The sequence below is a fragment of the Geospiza fortis genome, unplaced genomic scaffold (genome assembly GCF_000277835.1).
Source record: "Geospiza fortis unplaced genomic scaffold, GeoFor_1.0 scaffold112, whole genome shotgun sequence".
Taxonomy (NCBI): domain Eukaryota; kingdom Metazoa; phylum Chordata; class Aves; order Passeriformes; family Thraupidae; genus Geospiza; species Geospiza fortis.
Window position 1 is genome coordinate 23,584,203 of NW_005054298.1, and position 15,835 is coordinate 23,600,037.

At 38.1% G+C, this 15,835-nt stretch overlaps 1 protein-coding gene across 1 annotated transcript in view; it reads left to right on the plus strand.

Moving 5' to 3' along the window:
- The window catches only part of PARD3B (par-3 family cell polarity regulator beta), a 372,170-nt gene that overhangs the window by 237,353 nt on the left and 118,982 nt on the right, over positions 1–15,835 (plus strand). The window lies entirely within an intron of this gene.

Sequence of the window (15,835 nt, forward strand, 5' to 3'; positions counted from 1 at the left end):
GGAAAGAAACATCCAGATTTTTTATGACGTTGTGGGAATGAAACTGGCATGTTTTTTTGGTAGAACATCTGTGGAAGGAAAGAGAGAAGTTTAAAATGACAAAAGTTGTGAGTTTCTGCAGCAGGCAAGATGGCTACTAATTCTTGGTATCTTAAGAGAAAGTAGGGAGAAGTATTTAGAAACTGAGATGAGCCCAGTTTTGGACATCGTGAATTTAAATTGGAAAGGGGACCTGCCACATAGGGGGCATTGGAAATATAAAGACTGTAGTGGAGCAGAAATCTTGATGGAGAAGGAAATCTGTAGTATGCATTTTATAGGTACAGTGGTGGTTGTGCTGTGATCCCCCATGTATGAGACCACCAAAAGGAGGAACAGAACCCTTGTTAGTCTGACAGGAGAGATAAAGGCAAGGGAAATGAAAAAAGTTATTAGAGCAAGTGGCAGGGGTGAGAAGAGGAAATCTATTCCTGGGACCAGGCAATGTCATGAATTTTTTCAACTGGTCTGGTGATTGCAGCCATGTGACGAATCCTGCTGGGAGCTGGAACCCCCACTTTGGTGTGTTCATGCTGTTTGTAGTTCCTGGGCAGCTTTGTTCAGAGCTATTTCAGCTGTGCCTGCATGGTTCTGCTGTGCTGTGGGATGCATCCAAACAGAAAAACAGACTTGCTGAACCCATGTCAAAATTGGCTTGAGATAAGTAGGAACTGAGCATCTGTGATGAAAGCTCCAGGACCAGAAGGACAATGAAAATGAGAGATCTTGCCAGAAAGCTCAGTGCTAATTAAGACACATGCATTTTCTGGTGAATGACATGGGGTCAGGTGTAAAGGACAAAAGAAAGTAGAATGTGAGGCTAAAACAGCTGCTGGAAATGTCCTACTTGTCTTCAGTGGGAATTTGGGCTATGCTTGCTGGGTCACACATACAGCTGTAAGAAGCTTTACCGTGATATAGTGGCCATGTGAGTTGGCTGGCTTCTCCTTTATAATCAATAACAAAGCATTTCAAGATATTAAAACCAAATCCAAGTATTCAGCTGTAGTACAAGAATTGTTGAGCTTTAGTCTTTTGCATCTGAGATTTTTGAACATATTGGAATTGCTACTGCATTGGTTTTTTGCCTTTTTTTTTTAATTTAACAACAGAAAATAGCAAAGCTGTTAGCAGTTGCTAACAGATTTCACTTAGTGCCTCATCTGTTGCTCAGCTGCTATTTACTTGTAGTTCCTGGTCTTTTTTTACACATACAAAAAGAAGAATGATTGCTTTCCTGCTAAGCTTTTGCTTGATTGAAGCTTTATTTAGGTGACTGTGATTCAGGGAGACCATCAAGAAATCATGCTTTTATTTTTGTAATCATTGTTTTTTTTAAAGACCTGTTTTTTCACTCAGTATTAACTGAAACTCTTGGCTACAGCATATTAATGGCTATAGCATTTGGGCAAAGTAGGTTAATGTACTGGAGGTTTGAAATGCAGATGACAGTGGTTAAAGTCTCTATAATCCAAAGTACTATTTCACTGTGGTGCTGACTGCACAGTGCTTTTTTTCTGATGCATATATTGCCTGCCTTAGTGCTGAAGGTGTGTTTGTGCTGTCCAAAGAACAGCAGAAGCTGAGTCTCAACTGGTTTTGTGTAACATTGGCCAAGGGGCATTTTACATATTTTACTTTTTGATGTTTTCTGGCGCATCATGCTGTCATTGTCCACTAATAACCCATCACTAGACAACAGACTGAACAGTAAATTGATACTGTGTATCAAGAAAACAAGTACATTAAATACTTTCAATAGTGGAGCTGTGACTAAACGTATACTTCAGTCTCGGGTACAGGCTAGTGTCTAGCATCTACACTGAATCTTTTTCAGAACAGAAGTGATACTGAGTTCTGTGCAAGAGAAGAGCAGCAAGATTGCACAATGCCACATTTAATTCTTGGCTCATCCCTTTTCTCACATTGAGCTGACTGATTCTTTCCGGGCACCGTGAGTCTTAGAAGACTGCTGGACATCAAATGAGCTTCCCTGTACTTCTTTTTGAAGGTGTTCAGTATTTTCAGGAGAAACACTGTAGTGGAATAACATATTTGTGGCTTTGAAAAAAGGTAGTGTGTAGTGTCATTGCTTAGAACTGTCAAAAACTTTGTGAGGAGGGCTCTGTAGGCTGTTTGGAAGGGTTAATTAACCCATTGGTGCAGGGTGTTAGAAATCCCTGATGCTGAACACTAATTCAAAATGTATTGTCACTTAGGGGCAAGGATCCAAAGCTGATCTAACCAAGAGGTTAATAAAATAAATTTTAAAAATATTCCTCAGTTTGCTAGGTGATGAATTCCAGATTTTAAATTTGTGGTCTATAGTTGTTGAATTGCCATGCTTTGAAAAACTATCAAAATACTGTCTTCTAACAAAGGTAGGCTTTGTGTTTCTAAATTAAGTTGGCAGAAGACTGAATCTTTAAATCACCAGGGAAATGTGACCTCTGCAGTTCTGTATCGTAATCCCATAGCAGTTGTTACAGTGCTGGAGTATAATAAACATAAGTCTATGGCTCTCTCTACCTTTTCCAGAATAGTGATTGTAAAAATTCTGGGCAGCCCTTTCAGTTTTATGGATATGAAGGTAAGATAGCTAATGGACTGCAGCCACACCAATGGCATTTTAATAGGTAGCTCCCCCAGGCAGAGACCAGGAGGCTGAAGTCATAATTTTTTTGTGTGGCATAAAAATCTAAGAGCAAGTATGTAATTGGTGACTTGGAGCAAAGAGTTGTGCTGAAGTGGAGTGCAGTGGGAGAGCGCTCTCTCATTCTGTCTTCAATTCTAGGCTGGACTCAGGAAGGAAATACAACCAACCTTGCTCATATAAAGCGGTGCTTGTCAACTTGACTGTTCCACTATAAAATATTTTAAAAATTAGTATAGGTGAGAAAATGTCTATCCCCCAGCAGTATTGCACTTCAACCATGGCTTGCATATTTGTGCACATATACGTATAACTGCAAGCCCAGGAAGCAGGAATATATATGTGTGTATTAGTTAGATTTGCTTTTTGCTCTTCAGAAAGAGTGCAATTTTCCACATAATAGTTCATCTTAAATTATTTACCTTCCATTTCACAATATGAGCCATGAATATTTTATTTTTTGTCCCTTTAATTTGCCAATTTTCCTTTGAGCTAAGTGCCTTAGTGATTTTAATTTTTCATTCTAGTTGGAAGACAGAAATGACCCTTTTTTCATTACTACTATTATAGGCCTTGTGCTCTGAATGATACTTTTTACAACCAGCACTGTTGAGCCTGTAATGGTATTGCAGAGTAGATAGCATAATATACAGATATTGACTTCCATTAAGTGTGGCACTATGATAACTTATGGAGAGATTTTTTTTTCTACTCTGTTGCCCTTAGAAGTTGAGTGTTGTAGAAGAAAAGGTACCAGTAGATGAAGAAGTAGCAAATAATAAAGATGTGACTTGGACTGTGACTGTGTCGGAGAGAGGTGATGTGTATAACTTTTTAATGTATTTATCTGTGTATGATGCTGGAAATCAATATGGACGTTGATAGATAAAAACCCCCAGAACTAGATTAAATTATGTTTTAATTAGGCTAAAGTTATTTTAGATTTTTTGTTCTCAGTTGCAAAATTATCTGAGATGGATGATGTGTATTTGAAAGACAGCAACAGTTAATGAGGCAGATGAGTTATTTGGAGGCCTTGATTTCCTTTTGCACAATAAAATTTTCATTTAGGTAAATTGGTAAATAAAACTCCACTTTCCTTTAAAGAGCATAAGAACATGAGAGAGAGGATATAGCTAGTCAATTTAATCTAGCGCAAATCTGTCAAGTATTTTAAACTAAAAGACCAAACGTTCCATTTTACATGTACGACTTTCTTTTCCTCCACCATATTAATTCTTCCTTGGCTGCATTCATAGTCAGACTAAAGCAGAGAAAATAAGGGGGTTTTGTACTAAAGATGATCATGCAGACTGCCTACTAAAGGCTGATTTGTTTAATTAAGCATCTGTTCTCTCCTTAATATGCATGCATAAATCTCATTAACGTTAGATGTATGCAAGTGCAGTGAAGAATAGACCCCTCACTCTCATTACTGAACTTGGATAACAAGATTTATATTTACTTAACAGATCAGAGCAGAAAGTTCCCTCTGACTATTTAAAAGGACTTGAAATTGCAAACTGTTTGCAAGGAGCATGCTTTTTGTGAAAAACTTGCATGTTCACTTCAAGTTGAAATATCATTATTCAAGTCATTACTAAGCAAAAGAAAAAAAAAGGCAGCGTGCTTTGTCTGTGAGGATTAACTTTAAATTCTACTTTAATGGATACTTGCCTATTTAATATTGACCTCTGTGCATGCCATAACTGCTAAAAGTAAACTCCGGGTATTTTCTGGAGGTAGCATATTTCTTCTAAGTGTCTGTCTCTAATCTCTCAAGAAATGTGTTCTGCAAGAAGAGTCCTAGAAAGCAAAGTGTGTTCTTGAGGAATACTGAACACTGCAGCACTGTGTTCATCCATCATTCACTGGAGTTGGCTGTTGCTTGCTCTAAAATCCTCCTAAAATCTGAGGATGAAGCTTGAATTCCATGTTTTCTATATGAATTGTAGGACATTGGGTATTTCTGTAGGTAGTACAGATGCATTATGGTTTAAGGTCCTAGAGGGTTTAAAGTCATGCCCACAAATATTTGAATTAAGTCTTCCTGTGCTTTATTTTAACCAATGAATACAAAGTTTTGCTCAGGAATATAAGTAGAGTATAAGTTCTACCTTAATAACAAAAGAAACAACAGGTTTTTGCTGATTTTCTGAATCAGTAGTTCTTGTAACATGACGATGGTAAATGGAGGGGTTAGGAAGAGAGACAACAATTAACAGAGAAATGATACAGAAGGGGACTCCTGACAGATTCCTTAACTACAGAGTGCTGCTGGATGCTGGTTTAATAGGTATTGCCATTAACAGCCATCTGTAGAGAAAATTGAATATACTCATCTCACTGAATTATGATTTACGCCACACAGCACAGTCAAACTAAAGTAATATTTATATTATAGTGCAGAGTCATTGATTAAATGCACATGGCATCTCAAATCCAGTTGACATTTTAAGTCGAAATGATTGCAGACATGTGGTCATTTATTTAACTATTACTTTAAAAAATGTGTCTCTACTTGTTATTAATAGAAGAAAGTCAGACCTGACCAATATTTCAATAGGCTGACCTTTTGTTTTGCTGACATATAAAAGGAACAAAGCTCCTTTTGGGGTAGTCACAATTTCAGAGCATATGAAGTATGCTAGCTGTAGAAAAAACCTGACCCCTTGAACTACTCTGTCTCTTTCTTCCTTTTTTTATTTCCACGTGGAATTTTTTGAAAGAAAATGAAGAAGAGATGGTTTAGGAGATAGAAAAAGTTTTAGGTTTGGGGTTAGTTAGGAAAAGGTTTAGGAGATACTGTGAGAGAGGCTTTGTTTCAAATGCCTGCTCTGCTACTGATTTCTTGAGAATCACTGGTTAACTCCACTGCTCTGAGCCCTAGTTTTTACACAAAAATTATCCTCTGTGCTTGTAAAAAATGAAAATAACAACATTTCCCTGCTTTATATTATCATTGTTCAGCTAAACCTGTTAAAAATTATAAATACATTTAAAAACCAGTCTGGTTACTCCGGTAACAGTGTAGCAGGCAAATAGTCTTATTCTTAAGAAAATGAATAAGTAATAAGCTTTCATATGACTTTCTCAAACTAATTTTCCTCTCCATACCCATTTCTGCTACTGCATGTGATGGTGAGCTGGGGTTTCATTCTCTCTGTACTACCTCCTAGCTACAGATGCTCTCACCTTCAGAAATACTTTTTGGAATATAATGCCTCTGAATTAAAGCTGACTTTCTATCTTTTACCCTGATTTTATGTTGTCTTGCTAAAAAAAAAAAATTAAAAATTTGTTGTTTCAAATTTGCCATGACCAAGCTATTTTTTCCTCTGCAGATTAGTCCTCTTGTTGGCCTTACTGTGTCATCATGAAGACTGGCAGCATCTTCCCCCTTTCACAAAAGTCCTATATGGGATGTCATCTTTTCATGAACCTTAAATCCACTCAGTGGGGCAGTGTCTAAAATTTGCTGACTTACCACACAGCACACTGAAGACATGAGCACACAGAAATTTCTTCCCTTTCTGCTTGGACTTGTGTTGCTTCCAGATTATGTGAGTCTCTCTTGAGGCTCACACTGCTGGGTCCTGGGTCTGAGTGCTCCCCTCTATCCACGCCAGCTCCAGCTCTGTTCCCTTCCCACTCTGGTCTGTCTTACCTGGCCAGTGTTGTCACCTGCTGGGAGCAGCCACAAGCACTCACAGCCAGCCTGTCCCAGCAGCATTTTGCCTTCTACTGCAACATTTGCAGTGAGTCTGGGCACAAAGTGTTTTACACAGCTTTCCACTTCCCTGAGAGTTGCTTCTGCTGCAAACCATCCATGTGCATGAGCACTGGCACAGCTAAATGAAGGATGAAGAAAGGTATGAAGAAGGCATCCTTTCTGCCCAGCTCCTGCTTTCCATCTCTGTCTGACAGTAGTGAGAAAAGCTCTTCACAGCTTCCTGCTCTGTGCTGCATTTGGCTGTGTCCCATTCACCTCCACCTTTCCTCATTTGCTTGGATGTGAATGCAAAGGTGCAGGATTGATCCTTACCCAGCAGTTGCAGCTCATTCAGCTGTTAACTTAGCAGGTAACTGGTGTTCCTATCAGCTCCCACCCTTCATCCTGGACAATGTTTGTTTGTCACCAGGTTTCTGCCTTTGTTACTTTCTCCTCCCTCTATCCCGCTCTGCAGCCTGGGATCTCCCTTGTCCTGGTTGTCACCCAGCTTATGCAGAGCCTTGAGTCATAAGCCCAGCAGAGTTCCTTAGTTTGGGCTCTGCCCTCAGTGTGAGTTGCTTCTACTCTACACTTTGTCATGAGCAGCAACTGCTTTGATCTCTCAGTGGTCACAATGCTGTTTGGCATTTACCATACCAGTTAATCATGCTATCAAGTGCTCCCCTCACAAAAATATTTACATTCAAAGAATCTTCCCCACTTGCTGCCTTTATTCAGTGCAAATGACATCTCCAGGATCTTGTCTTGGCCCTGGTGCGTGTGAGAGAATTTGATCTTGCTCTTTAAGAGGTCTTGGAATAATTCTTAGGAGTGAAAATGAAGAGGTCTTCTCCTTTTTCCCTTTCTGTTCTTGCAACTTCCCACTTTTGTTCTATTTTGTTGTTGTGGAGAAGAAACAGTAAATAATGAATAAAAAAGCAACCAGGATAAATATAAAATTTTAGCCAAATGCTGACATGAAAAAACCTTCTGTGTGTTAAAAATTCTGTCTGTGTATATTTAGTATAAGGTGCATGAGCCACTAAGTATCAGCTCTTTAGTATTTACCTCCAGTATTGGGTTTGAAGTAATGAACTGTGTGCCTGTGCCATTCATTGTCCCTTATTTGAAAGCAGTGAATACCTGGCCCCACACTAACCCCAGATTATCAGGTTGGTTGGTAGTAATGTGTAAATAGAATTGTAAAGCTATCATCTGGTGACAGAAGGCCACTATTGTTGTTTGCTATTTTCCTTCTAGCCAAAGAAACCTAGTGAGTAATGAGTCAGGCACTGTTCATTCTACCTCTGTCATCTTTGTGTTCAGCTTTTTATCCTCTAATGTGGAAATCTGTATTACAGTAGCTCAGTATAACAGGCATCCTAATGTTCTGGTTTTAATTAAAATTAGATTGAGGAAATAAACAATTCAAAGAAGTTAGCTTTCCTTTTTATGTCCACCCCCACCCTCTGCAAATCCACTTTCCATATCCTCTTCTGTGGTTGGAAGTGTTTGTTTTCACTCACACATTCTTGGATTGCTCAGCCTCCCAAACAGCTTCGCTGACAGACAGCAAGGAAGGACGCTCAAGGAAGCTCACTTTTATTCATTTAGTCTTTTTAGCAATTCATGTTTTTAAATTAGTGATTTTATTTTTTGTCTGTTTGATTTGATACAGGCTACAGTGTAAAATACAAGTTTCTAAATAAATCTCTGTCAAAATTCAGACTTCACAAAACCAAACTGCACTGTTTCTGAGAAAAAAAATTCCACAATACAGCTGCAGATTAATTTTAGTGACTAGATGTGTGTGTAGATACACCAGAGAGTTAGTTACTCAAAAATAAATTAGCAAATATTTCTTCCCTTTAAAACAGCAGATTATCATGACTGTAAGTGCTGCAATAGGTTAATGTACCTCTTCATCTCTGAAGACCTCTGCCTCATCTCTTTTGTAATTAATTCCTACTTAGGCTATTTTAGCTTGGTTGTCATTTGTAGCTTCCCAAACCATCAGTCATCTGCAGGAGTGGAGGGTGCTGTAGGCAGGATCAGGCAGAGCTCCAGGAGCTCTGGGCTGAATGGCTTGGGAAGATAGGAAGAGAAATTTCTAGGTATAGATTTGCTTTGAATCCTCTCTGCCTATGGCAGTGGTGTGAGCTGCTCTCTCCCTATATGTCAGATGTTTGCCAAGTTCAGTAACTGCACAGTGCATGTTGTCTTTACCTACGTGTGGTATGAATGCTGGCACTGGTCTGTAAGGCCACTCTGAGAACTCTAAATCCTGTGGTGCTGCTCCTCCAAACTGCACAGTTTGTTGACTTGCCTGGGAAGTCTGTGCACCCAGTGAGTAGGGAAAACTGATTTGGCAATGTGAGCTTGCTAATTCTGAGTGGATAACTGGCTTTAGTCCCCAGTGCTGAAACGAAGCGAATTTTGGGTTATTGCATCTCCTGCGTGGAAAATACTATTTAAAATCTGTGTCTTAGAGATACTTGAGTATTTTACAAAGACTTAGATGTTTCTGGCATGCTTGGAGGGGAGGAAGGAAGCCACACTCATACAAAATATATGTTCTAGTGGTCTAATTAGAAACACACCAAATTTTAGACAGTCTAAAATATGCTAACAAACTTATTCCAATAAAAGTATATTTATTTAGTTCATCCTTAATATTTATTCTGGTTTAAATACCAGCTTCCTCTGTCTTGTTGGGATATTCAGATTGGAGAGGATGAGTTTAATCCTTTTTTTGTTTTAGGCTAGATTTTAAAGAAATTGAAAGATGATGTTCCTGTCATAGTGGGAAGAAGGATCACTGCTGGCCCTGGATCTCCTGTGGGAAACTTACATTATGCTGTAAACTGCTGTCCATGCACTTGTATGGAATTGAAAGCCGAGCACAGAGAAAATGATCTTTCACTAGAGAAGATTAAAAAGAAGGAAAAAAAAAAGTAACCAATTCCTCTAGAATAGAAGGGAGAAAAAATGAGGATTCAGGTTCAGAATAAGTGAGTAGATAAGATTTACCTGAGTGCTAAGACCTCAATCCAGCAGAATAAAGCAATCAACTACAGGTGTATTATATGTGCTTCTGCCTCTTTTTTCTAGATTCTTATTAAAACAATACATTCACACTATAGTAAAAGGCTACAGTAGAGGGCTAAGTTAAAACACTTAAGTAACTCTTTTGGGAAGTGTATTTATTGTCTGTAAAGATTGTGTGTGTGAGTATAATTCACTCATCACATGTAGAAACTCAAAATTTTCTACCTTTGCTATTTTAACCTGTTAGCTTATTCTTCTGTTTTTATGGAACTCACGTATTATCACATAAATCTTTGAAACTATTGTGTATTAGTTTCCAGAGTATCAAGTAAAAGGCTGTCTTTCTTTTTTTGACAAACTAACTATTTCTGTCTCTATTATTAAGAACAGCAAAATATTAGAAGAAGAGGTGATGGATTTATGTGTTTGCATAATATAAATACTCTAGGAGAGGGGAGCAAGGAGATGCTTAGGGACTACACAGGCTAAAAGGAGCTTCTTTGCACTAGAATATTCTTGTCACATCACTACATCTGCCTCATCTTCTCAAGGTCACATAGGCACTCAGAACCAGCCCATGCCTTGAAAAAAGCGGGTTTGACAGAGTATTGTTATTAATGGCTTCATGGGACACCAAGACCATTTGTTGATCTTGGCTGTCAGTTTATTGTCTTTCTCAGTCTTTGTTTGTTTTGTGTACGTCAGCCATTCACTGTGTACCTTGGGACACAAATTGCCTATAACAGATCAAATTTGCTGGTCAAAGGTTAAGTCACTCTCCTGAGGCTGTTTGCCTGAGATAGCGCTGGTGTCTGCTGGCTTTGATACCATAGTTACTGCAGTAATATTGTAATGACTTTGCACAGTGATTAAAGCTCAATAGAAAGTTCAAGCGTTCCAGGTAGAAAACAACAAATTCCTTGGTCAATTTGGGCTGTCCTTACTCATGCAGATTTCTTTGTGAAGAATCTTGTGTTGTATTTAGAAAATGCAGGTCAGACTGAAACCAGGCGAATGATTTCTGTAGAGAGAAGTTCTTGTCTACAGGGACTAATATTTTATGTTGTTCAACCATGTTTAGACCAGCTCCATCCTTAAGTGTCCACATAAGTAAGTGGAAAATTATGTTGAACATCTAGGTTTCTGTTTAATATCCACTATGCAGAGCAGCTATAGACCTAAACCAAGTCTACAATATAAGGGTTGATATGGAAATCTGTAATATAAATCAGAGGAGATTTCATATTTAGCACTGATCAGAGAAGGAGAAAAAAATACTAGATTAAATTAGTTGCATACAATGTTGCACTAATTTATAGGCAAAAGGGAAAATATTGTGAATTAAGCACTGAAGTATGAGAATCTCATACTTCAGTGCTTAATTCACAATGAGGTTTTCACTCTGTTTGTAAATATTGATAGAAAATTAGATTTAAAAAGCAATTAAAAATTAAAAATTGTGGTTGGTAGCTTTCTCAAGGACCCACTTTCAAAGGCTGACCAAACAGAAGAGTTGAGACCAAAATAAAACATCAGGGAAGAAGACAAAAAAGCCAGGCTGGAAAGGAACTGAAATTGATACAGTGTCTGTATACAGATAATTGAAGCCATGAGATTTAATTAAAATTACCAAGTGGATGTTGCTATCAAGAATGAGGCAGTGAGACTTAAACAGAATTTCTCTGAATGCATATGAGGAATTTTAGATGCAAGATAAGAAAAAGAACAATTTTACTGTTGGCTATAGAGAAAGGTATTCATTGAAAAACAGCTCAAGCTGTGGGCATTTTCCAGGACCCCTGGGTGCCAAATTTCAAGGATAACCAAATGCTCTGTAAAAGCATGTTGTGATCAATTGTATTGAATGGCACAGAGGAGTTGCATTGAATCAACACAGATGACAATCCATTTGGCAGAGCGAAGAAAGATCGTTACAGACCTTTAATACGGCGGTTTCAGTTTCCTATCTGTCCATTTTGGAACTTGGATTTGTAATAATTGTATTGGTCTCTTGAAAAAACAAAACTTTAATAAAGTCAATATACAGTAGCAGTTCTCAAACACAGAACAAAGACAATAAAGTACAACAGCATTGAGGTTTTATAACCTCTTACTTTAGCAGAGATACTATTTGAGCATTTAAATGACAGCACAAAAAGTCCAGGTGGTCAGACTGCATTTTGCACAGCCAGCTGTGAGATTTAGGGTAGAAATGTTTACTGTTTCTGGCAAAAGCGGAAGGATTAGGGATCAGCTGCAGAAGTGATCAGACCTGATTGCAGAAAGTGCAGCAGAAATACCAAGGGAAGCAGAGCAGAGTGGTCAGAAGGAAGGGTTGGGGAGCCTAAAAAAGCAACAATCATTTCAAAATACTGGAGAACATCCTGGAGCTCGTCAGTCTTCCTGAAATAAATAACAACAGATGTTCCAAAGTGATATGGATTGGTCTTAAGCCACAGAAATACAAAGCCGTGTAGTGGCTTTGTGGCAAAATTCTCCAGTCAAAGCTTGCTGAACTTTGTGGAAGTCTTGTACTGGATGAGACCCACAGAGTGTTCCTTGGTACGAACAGGAGGGAGGTTGAAATAAGCTGGCATAAAGTTGTGATTGATGCTTTTTTCCTTTGGCTTATAAGGATGTGGGAGAATTAACTCTAGTCCCAGTTCTGTGTGGACTTTGGAGCGATGAATATTTTTTCAGACTTACTGGGGATATCCTAGCTTGAGACTGAGAACTTGTAAGGTCCACTTCTTCCCTCAGCAGGGAACCTATAACCAGTATATTGAAGTTCTCTGTTTCTTTCAATAACTCGATATCAAATTTCTTTTCCTTCAGAAATATATTTTAACTGATAGTCCTGAAAACTGCAGTCTAAACTTAGAGCTATTTCTGCTACTCATTTATTCTCACTGATATACAGAGATGTCTGAGACCAAATTAATCTTGTACCTGCATCTTTACAATCCCATTGTTTCTACTTGTGTTTCACAAGAATAATTACAGATGGAATTTAGCTTTTTTAATTCATGAAAAAAGAACAAAAGGCAGGGTTTTGAATATTATCTTTGCTAGGGTTTAGGGTTCAAATTAGAAAAAAAATTCAAAGTAGAAAAAAATGGGAGAAACTAGGTTTATTTACTTAATATATGGCAGAATTCCCAGAAGTAGCAGATCCATTTGCGCTGTGTAGCACTCAGTGTTAGGTAGGAGAGGAAGCAGGCTTTTTGTCCCTGGGAATTTTTAGATATTCCTGTAATATTTTGCCTGCGTTCAGACAGTTTCCAAACTCAAATATTCCTATTGGGTTAATTCTGAAAAAGGGTTGGGTCAGTTAAAAATATTTTGCTTTCTGTCAGTTAAGAATTTTTTGTTCTCACTTCTTGTTTTTAGAACCTTTTAATAAGGATTGAGATGGATATTAATGTGAAGAGGCACTTCGTTTAAAATCCCTTACTGTGAAAATACTTACTGTGAAAGTACAAGAAAACTTCACAATTTAAAAAATCTATTTGTGACATTACTGAAGAAAGACGAGAAATTGCTTTCCAAACACCCAGTAACCTCCACAGTCTGCTTGCTTACTAAAGTGTACCATCCTAGGAAAGAGAAATGGTATTTTATAGTACTTCAGAAAAAGGCCCATAGAGTGATTATTGTACCCAAATTTTAACATCATAAAGAAGTGTGCATGATGGGACTGAAAAATGTAATTTCTTTTGTATAGTCATTGCTGCTAATAATTTTAAAAATCTGGCCTGTGACATGTCTAGAACATGGAACAGAGCTAAAAAGAATTTTTATGTGAAATCAACTCCTGATTCCAAAAATGTCTATAGTAGTAATAATAAGCTTCTGATAAGGCACTGACTCATGGCTGTGAGGAACAGATGGTGATTGCCAGTCAACACCCAGCTGCAGCCCATGAGGGTCTGGTAGGATTTACTGTGGCATTCAGAGTGCTCTGAGGAAAGTAAGAAACCTGCTCAAAGTAAAACCAAACATCATGGGCTAATAGACATACTCAATGGAAGGCCACTCAGCAGATTCAGCTGAAAGGTTATAAGATGAAAATGAGTATTAAAGAATGATGGCAGCTCTCCAGGTGTGGAGAGGGAATACTAAATGCAAAAATTGAGGCATATCATTGCCCTCCTTTATGCCTCTTATTTTGTTAAAAGTGAGGCTGACCCTGTGTGTCTTCTTTAAGGAGAAGAGGAATACTGATTTAAGGGCTCCCTCAGTAGTGCTCTTCTCTCTGGACCCCTGAGCCCCACCCTGTGTTCTCAGTGACATCAGTGCCCTGTTCTGCTGGGTAAGGAACAGTGAGAGAAGTGCATCCACCCTCCAGTAGCTTTTCCCAGTCACTGCAAAGAAATCTACCATGTAATGTGAATGAATGAATGAATGAATAAAGGACATACAGGATAAAACAATCCCTTTTCATTCCTTTCCTTTGAGCCCCATAGCAGTAGCTTTCCATGTTTCCCCTGCCTGTGCCAGCCAAGGATATATTTTCTTCAAAGACTGCCCCACAGAAGTCCCATGGCAGGATTTTCCTGTGTCATAACTGGTTACAGTTTGTGTCCCTATACAGATGCCCTTTGCAGCTTGTTTCCAAAATGAAAGTTGGCATTATGCTTGTTATTGTTCAGCTGTACATAAAGTGAAACAGACTTTCAAAAATCATTTACAGAAGATTTGCTGTGACTATTGACATTTTCTGACAACCTAATTTTTCTTGTAGGCCTTCCACTCTCCTCCCACCTCTCACCACCTCCCAATTCCTACCATGCAAACAGCAGAAATGTATTTGGGAAAATGAAAAAGTTATGAATCAAACTTAGGAGGTATTTTTAATTGACCCTGGGTAGGCATTTAGATGGAGCTGATATAAAGGTTGCAGATGTTCTATATTAAAAAGTCTCTTTATATTAGATGATGCTGTGTCCTGCATCAAATGATTGAGTAGTCTCCTGTGGAAACATGCATTTACCCATAGTACATTCTGAGCAGTTTCAGTTATGTACATATTTCATCTGTCACTGAATTAACCTGAAAAGTCTATGGGTAACCAGATCCCTGGGATGGAAGGGCTCGCTTGATGCTTGTTTGATAAAGAACTTTTTTTTGATGCTAAAACTTAACAGATTTGTTCTAAAATGAAGCCACTGATATTTCTCTTGGAACCATAGGCTGCATGGCTTAAAAGCCCAGCGTGTCACGTAGAGACTTTGTGCCAGTTACGTATTTCATCATTGTCCCCATGTAACGTAGACTGGTTCGGGGCAGGGGTTTTTTTTTGTGTTGGGGGGGGAAGTGAAGGGAGTTTGGTTCGTTTTATTTTTGTTGGTGGTTTGCGGGTTTTTTTTATGGACTTTTGGTTTTGTGGGGTTTTTTTTTAAATCCTAACCAAGAATGGTATTAACCAAAACTGGCTATGTACACATTCAGTTACACTAAAAATGGGTAATGCTATCAGAGATAAATACCAAGAAATTCTAGAGACTACAATTAAAAATACTGATATTTTCAGTATTTAGAGTAAAACAGTATGAACTGGGATTGAGTTTCAGGCTAGAAAAATACTAACTTTAAATCTAATTCAATTTGAAGCCTTTGTTACACGCTGCCTCTTACAATATAGCTGGGAATCCATAATACTGTATAGTTTCACTTGCATTATATGAAAACATGATCATTTGCCTTTAAAAAAAAAAACACTTCATTTTTAATGTTGTAATCTTTTAATAATGGGTGGCTGAACTATCTCTGTAATTCATTACCCTTTCAGCTGTTAGATGAATGGGATATGTTATGGTTTGTCATTATTCTCCATGGTGGCAAGGAGAACAGACTGGGGATTTAAATCGCCTTCCTCTGCATGGGCTATAGACATGCTGATGACTTGCTGTGAGATTACATTTAGTTCCAGGATCTCTGGTGCTTCAGAGTGTAATGCATTCGCTTGCTATGATGAACAAAAGCCTCTGATGGTTTATGTAGGTATACTAGGAGTGAAATGAAAGAGAAAGAGCAAAGAATGCAAGGAAAATGTTGCTTTCTTTTACAAATGACTGGTTGAGTTCAGAGGAAAAAGTAATAAATGTATGCGAGAAGGGAAACAAATATAATAGTTGAAATATTATATGGACATCTACACATGTGTATGTAGATACATAATGTGAAATACAGTATAATCTTAACATTGTTATGTGCATACTTAGGACTACACTGGCTCATTACCCATTGCATCAAGGATGCTCAAGTGTTTATTATGCTATTTACCAAATTATAGCTATTTCCTGAACAGCCAGCCTCCGCTGAATATGCTTGCATTCTGTCCATCTTTAATAATGAAGCCTGCACTTTGGGGCAGAAACAGA